Source organism: Cetorhinus maximus, unplaced genomic scaffold (genome assembly GCF_964194155.1).
Source record: "Cetorhinus maximus unplaced genomic scaffold, sCetMax3.hap1.1 HAP1_SCAFFOLD_1184, whole genome shotgun sequence".
In the NCBI taxonomy this organism is placed as follows: Eukaryota; Metazoa; Chordata; class Chondrichthyes; order Lamniformes; family Cetorhinidae; genus Cetorhinus; species Cetorhinus maximus.
Genome location: NW_027597126.1, coordinates 1 through 7,467, shown reverse-complemented (window position 1 = coordinate 7,467; position 7,467 = coordinate 1). Strand labels below are relative to the sequence as shown.

The following is a 7,467-nucleotide window of genomic DNA, read 5'->3' as shown; positions in this document are numbered from 1 at the left end:
AAAGTACAGAGGAGAGCTGGAAAAGGAAATTAGATTAGCAGAGGGCGTCTATGAGAAAAGATCAGCAGTTAACGCAAGCAAAAACCCTGCAGACCTTTACCAACAAATGGAGAGTCACTGAAAGGGTGGCTGATTTGGAGATCCTATGGAGGCAGAGGGCATAGCTGAGGTACTAAATGAGAACATTACATCTCCTATCACAAAACAAGCGAATGCTGCTAATGTGATGGAAGGGCTGGTGGAGAATTTGGATAGGATGAAAATAGATAAAGATGAAGCAATTACAAGGTTGGCAACCCTTACAGTAGAAAATTCACTCAATTCAGATGGGATACATCCTGGATTACTAAGGGAAGGAAGGGTGGAAATAGCAGGGACTTGATCCACAATCTTTCAATTCTCCTTCGACATGGGAGTGAAGCCAGTGAACTGCAGGTTGCTAATGTTACATCTGTGTTTATAATGTATAGGGATAAACCCAGTAACTACAGACCAGTTAATCTAATGGTCGTGGTGGGGAAATGTTCAGAGGCAATAATCTGGGACAGGATTCATTGTCACTTGGTAGAACATGGGTTGATAAATTACAACCAGCACGGATTGGTTAACAGAACATCAGAACTGAAATAGAACCACAGGAGAGGTACAGCATAGAAAGAGGCCATTCAGCCCAATGTGTCTGTGCTGACCAAAAAAGAAAAAACAATTAAAAACCTGCTCATTAAAATCCCACCTTCCAGCACCCGGTCCATATCCTTGCAGGTTCCAGTGCTTTAGGTGCAGATCCAGTTGCCTTTAAAATGAGTTGAGGGTTTCTGCCTCCACCACCAAACGCGGCATCAAATTCCAAGCACCCACCACCCTGTGGGTGAAGATGTTTTGCCTCACGTCCACTTCTGCCAATCACCTTAAACCTGTGCCCTCTGGTAATTAACCACTGTGCTCAGGGAAAAAGGACATCCCTGCCTACTCTATCTTGGCCCCTCATAGTCTTGTACACTTCAATCAGGTCACCATCAGCCTTCTCAGTTCTAAGAAAAACAACCCCATAGATGCAATTTTCAAGTCCTGGCAATATTCTTGTAAATCTCCTCTGCACTCTTTCCAGGGTAATAATGTCCTCCCTGTAATGTGGTGATGAGACCTGTACACAAAATTCCAGCTGTGGCTGAACCAGTGTTTTATACAGTTCCATCATGACGTCCCTGCTTTTGTGTTCTAAACCTTGTCCAATAAAGGAAAGCATTCCATATGCTTTCTTTACCACCTCATCCACCTGTCCTGCCACCTTCAGGGACCTGTGGATATGCACAAGGTATCTAACTTCCTCTACCCCTCCCAATAACCTATTTATTGTGTAGTTCCCTAGCTTTGTTTGCCTTCCCCAAATGCATTACTTCACACTTCTATGGATTGAATTCCTTCTGCCATTTTTGCGTCCACTCAACCAAACCATTGATATAATTCTGGAGACAAAAGCTCTCCTTTTCACTATCAACTACAGGGCCAATTTTTGTGTCAAACTCCCCAAAGCCATCTACAAGGCACAAGTCAGGAGTGTGAAGGAATATTCTGCACTTGCCTGGATGAGTGCAGCTCCAACAACTCCCAAGAAACTTGGCACCATCCAGTATAAAGCAGCCCGCTTGATTGGCACTCATTCCACAAACATTCATTCCCTCCACCACTGATGAACAGTGGCAGCAGTACGTACCATCTACAAGGTGCACTACAGAAATTCACCAAGGCTCCTTAGGCAGCACCTTTCAACCCACAACCACTAACACCTAGAAGGACAAGGGCAGTAGGTGCATGGGACGCCATCAACTGGAAGTTCCCCTCCAGGCCTCTCACCATCCTGACTTGGAAATATATCACTGTTCCTTCAATGTCGCCAGGTCAAAATCCTGCAACTCACTCCCGAACAGCACTTTGGGTGTTCCTACACAAGAGGGGCTGCAGTGGTTCAAGAAGGCAGATCACCACCACCTTCTCAAGGGCAATTAAGGATAGACAATAAATGCTGGCTTAGCTAGCGACACCCACATCCCAAGAATGAATAAAGAAAGGATAATATTCTAAGGTTGCATACCGCCATTGTCACATTGCAACACCGCCTTGTGCTATTCCCCAAATGTTCTGGAATGGCAGCCCAAATCCCCAGACCATTATCCTCCCTTCAGCCAACATTCTGTCCCTTGATTAAGTCCATCCTGAGAAGAGGTACTCGGCATTCCGAGTTCCTCTGCAGACATCCGGTTGCTGCTAATGGACCAAAAGGCATAAAACCTGAAAGAAACCCTCTGGCGCAGCCCTCTAGGCATATCTCCATTAGACCATGCAGACAGTACCTGCTTCATAGATAACAATGGCGGGAAGTATAAGCAATTTCAGTGTAGGCATTCTATGGAAATAGAGGATTCAAGATAAAACAGAATTAAAAATAATGAACAGACCCTCAGGGAGGAGGACTCAAGTCAAAGTGGAAAAATCCCATGGATTTTTAGACGAAAGCTTTAACCACTGGACAATGGAAGCTGAAATCACCCCCCTTTTATACAGAGCAAAAATGTTCCTACACTGTTTCACTTTTGTTCAAGTTGTTTATAGTCAAATGAAGAAAATAAACTGTTGGAGGGAATTTCCTTCATTGATGGAAACACCAACAACCGCCAGTTGTCAATCACTCAGCCCCATCAGACCCACACACACTGACGGGAGCTTCCTGCATCCAGCACTGACCCTGTCGCACTCACCAGCTGCTCACCCAGACCCCACTCTCACAAACACTGAACATGGCGACCCAACCCAGACTCGTCCCCTCCACACTGACAGATACAACACGGTCACACTCTGCTTCAGTGAGATGAATGTCGCCAGCGGTTTCTTTTGAAGAAATTGTGGCTGATTGAGGCACTTTGAAATTCCTGATTATTTGTAATGAATCAGTCACAAACCCCTTGGGATTTTCGTGGAGTGATACCTAATATCCCTCTTTGTGAAAGGCTATTGAAGATAAATGATAATCTCTTTCGGTGAAGCAGGTTGTGAGGAGAATTCCTTGAAATGTTTACGTGCTTTCACGTTAACAACATGTAAACAATTGACACTTTTATTCACAAATAAAGTTAAACCAAATGTCCGCCCCGATGTTAGCCCAGAATATTCAGCATTTTAAACGGAGTGGGAAACAGTTTAAACACACATCTTCAGTGAGTTCTCGGAAAACAGGATTTAGCAACTGATTGTTGCAGCGTTCATGCAGTCACCTGTTTTTATCTCTTCCTCTTATGAAGTTTGAATCCTCTCGCTGACCCAGTGATTTTTTTTCTTGTTCTGTTCTCTTGTTCTTCCAAAATCTCGATGTCAGTGTCCTGAGCCTCTACTATTAAATAGAAAAGCGCCCATCTCTTCCAATAGAAACGATCGAGGGAGTTTCTCAGTGTGAGTGGCCAATTTCCACAAATCTCTTCTTTAGTCAAAGAAACAAAACACTCTTTGCATTGAAAGAGTAGAAGATAATCTATTGCACAAAGATGGACAATTTGAACCAGCAATTCGGAAGTCCTCACCCGAACCAAGCCATATTTTGCACAGGTCAGCTCAAAAGCTTGGGAATTAAATAAGGCTCCGCTGGGATTTGAACCCAGGATCTCCTGTTTACTAGACAGGCGCTTTAACCAACTAAGCCACAGAGCCAAGATTGAGTCATAAATACTTTAATCACGGATCCAAACTTCAGGAGTTCCTGGAAAACAGGATTTAGTCATTGTTTTTTCCAGTATTTATACAGTCACCTGCTTTAATCTCTCTTCCTCTTATTCCCCGGGATGATGTTTGAATTCTGTCACTGACCCAGTGATTTTTTCACTTGGTCTTCCAAAATCTCGATGTCAGTGTTCAGTTGTGAAATAGAATTGTACCCATCTCTTCCGGTATCAAGACTCTCTCAATGTGAGTGGCCTCTTCCCCCAAATGTCTTCCTCAGTCGCAGAAACAAAACTCTGTTCTTGTGTTAAAATCTTTGCAGCTGTTCAACGATACAGGGAGAGACTATTTTAAACTACAATTCTAGAACAAAGACAGATTTCGCCCTGTTATGACGGAAGTGCGTAATCGCACAGATCAGTTTCAACGAAATAAGGCGCTGCTGGGATGATGAACCCAGGAGCTCCTCTCCACAAGGCAAGTGCTTTATCAGCTAAACCAGTGAGACTAATGATGCTCAGTTGAGCACATGGAAATACTGGAAATAATTCGCAGATCTGGCAGTATCTGTGAAACGAGGAATAGTTTACATTTTAGACAGCGACCTTTCACCAGAACGACCTGAAACGTGAATCTGTTTCTCTCTCCACAGATGCTGTCAGATCTGCTGAATATTTCCAGCGTTTTCTGTCTTTGTTTCAGATTTCCAGCATCCGCAGTATTTTGCTTTTGGACCAAAGGACAATGTGTTGCCTTTCCTGCACTGAGGGTTATTGCAGGTCTCTCTGGCTGTGATTATCATTGATTATCCATCTCTGGGCTCTTTATGATTCCGTGAGTTTGCCATAATTTGGGAGTGAGCGCCAGACAAAAAGACATAGTTAGCTGATTTCTCTGTAAACTTTTCGAATCTCTGCCTTTTCCGGACCTATAACAAATTCATAAATGAGGGAATCACATACATCACTCCCTGAAACTCCCCCGCCAAACATTGAGCGGTTTATCGTGGGGTGGTTCCATTTACTGTATTCAGACACACACCTGGTATCAAAGTAGCCGTGTTCGGGATGTGACTCACACACACAGTTTTATGCTTGGATGTCGGATATGCTGCGATATGAGGTGATGCTCTTTCCATAGAAACATAGAAAATAAGAGCAGGTGTAGGCCATTCGGCCCTTCTAAAAAGCAGGTCTACAGACTAATGAAGGCTGAGCTTTCATAAAAAACGCCATGAACTGAAGAACAGATGTTGGGTGGAAAGAGCTCAGGAAATACAACAACTCACCAGCAGTCAGGCATGTGAGGATTCTTCAGTGCAGTCAAGACCATTTACAGCTCAAGAACAAAAGGACCTACCCCACTGAGAACTCAGAATGTAGTGGTGCTTATTAAGCCCAGTGGAAGTAGCACTCGCTGGAAGGAACATGTCCAGGCTCCCCACAACTGAGACTCAGTCCTCGACATGAGTGCCCACGACCACATTCCACAGCATGCTACCCACCACCAGCTCAGCACAATCCCAGCCCGACATGAGGTTGGAAAGGCCATCCGACAGCTAAGAACCATCAAGGCCAGTGGCGCAGATGGAACCCCACCAAAACAGTGAAATACGGTGGAGAAATACTCTTAAAACAAATACATGACCACATCTCCCTCATCTGGAGGGAGGAGAGCATGTCAGGGGATCTCTGAGATGCCGCAATTGTGACCACCTCCAAAAAAGGAGACCAGACTGACTGTGGTAACTATAGAGGGGTATCTCTGCCGTCTGCCACAGGGACGGTCGCTGCAAGAGTCCTCCTCAATTGCCCTCTCTCCATGCCTGAATAACTCCTACCAGAGTCACAATGCGGATCTTGTCCATCATGCGGCACTGTGGAAATGATCTTCACAGGAAGACAAGACCAAGGAAATGCAAAGAACAGCAGCAACCTCTATTCATGGCCTTTTTTGACCCCACAAAGGCCTTCAACTCTATCAACCGGGAAAGGCTGTGGAGCATCCTCCTCAAATTTGGCTGCCCACAGAAATTAGTCACCATCCTCCACCTGCTGCAGGATGACATGGAGGCCGTGATCCTTACCAAGGGATCTGCTGCAGACCCACACTAGGGAAAACTGGGGTCAAGCAAGTCTGTGTCATCGCACCAATGCTCTTTTCAACTTTCCTCGCTGCAACACCCCCAACCCATGTAAGATTTTGAGGGTTTGGGGGCCACAGATACCAGAATAGACAGTCAACTAGTCAGAAGTAATCTTAAGATAGTTTATTAAGAAGGAACTGTTTAGGTATGATATGTTAAGTAATTGGACAGAAAAAGCTCTATAATAGCCTGTGATAGCAGCATTCTGCCTTCTAGTCAAAGCGTTAGGGAACTCTTCTCTCAATATCTCCGTCTTCCTCCTCCTCCTCTGGTCCATCTTCCATCTGAAGAAGGCAGCAACCCAATCAGCACCTCACCAGCACCGTTTATGGGGGGCTAGTAGCTTACCACTTGTCCGTCGTCTATCTAACTATTTTGACCAATGGATACAGGACAGGTAATCAAAACGTTAGGATGGATTACACCCCACCCCATCCCCACCTCACCCCACCCCGTGCATCACCCTGCTCAAGGTCAGCTTTTTAGTTTACATCTTGCTGAGGGTCATATCCTGTCCCTTTCTAAGCGCTCACATAGATAAACGGATGTACCAGATGCCATTCTATCAGCCTAGGAGTGTCAACATGGCAGCCTGAAGACTGTCTGGAGGTTAAATTGTCTAAAAATTCTCCTTCCAGTGAGAGAATCAAGGCTGTTTTGCGATTCCCATAAAATGCAGAAAATACCCGCTTATTAAAGACCCCAATGTCTTACACCCACCTCCATGAAGCTGCGCACCGGAGTGGGGCTACTCTACAGGGTGAGTGGGAAACTACTCAACCTGTGTCACCTCCATTTCGGAACCGAGATCACCCCAACCCCAGTCAACGAGCTGCAGTCCGCTGATGATGCTTGTGTATGCGCACACTCACAGGCCGATATCCAAACTATCACCAACATTTTCAAGGAGGCGTATGAAATAATAAGACTTGGGCTAAGGTCCCGAAAGTTAAAGGTCCTCGACCAGCCTGCTCCCGATGCAAACACTGCCTCCCGACTGTCAAGATCCATGGCGAACCATTGGACAATGTGGATCATTTATCACTCCTTGGGCGCCTCCTCTCAGTGAGGGAAGATATCTATAATGAAACTAATCATCGCCTCCAGTTTGCCAGTGCAACCTTCGGCCGACTGTTTAAAGGAATGTTTGATGACAAGGACCTCAAACCCGGCCCCCAGCTCCTGGTCTACAGCGCTGCAGTGCTACCTGCCTCCTGTATGCATCAGAGACATGGACAACGTACAGCAGACACCTTAAATCCCTGGAGAAATATCACCAGCGGCGCCTCCACAAAATCCTGCTAATTCAATGGCAGGAGAGTTGCTCCAATATCAGTGTCTCCTCTCAGGCCAACATCCCCAGTATCGAGGCACTGGTTATGGTTAATCAGCCACATTGCCCGGGACACATCATCCGCATTCCTGACACAAAACTCCCAAAACAAGCTCTCTACTCCGAGCTTCATCATCGCAAGCGGTTACCAGGAGGGTAGAGGAAACGTTTCAGTGGCTCCTCAAAACCTCCCTGATAAAATGCAACATCCCCACCGATTTGTGGGAATCTCTTGCTCGAGACGCCCAAACTGGAGAAGAAGCATCCGCGAAGGTGCCAA

At 45.6% G+C, this 7,467-nt stretch overlaps 1 non-coding gene across 1 annotated transcript; it reads right to left on the bottom strand.

The window, feature by feature from the left end:
• Positions 1 to 3,625: 3,625 nt before the first annotated feature.
• Positions 3,626 to 3,699, bottom strand: trnat-agu (transfer RNA threonine (anticodon AGU)). The gene has a single exon. It is a non-coding gene; the product is annotated as a tRNA-Thr (tRNA).
• Positions 3,700 to 7,467: the final 3,768 nt, after the last annotated feature.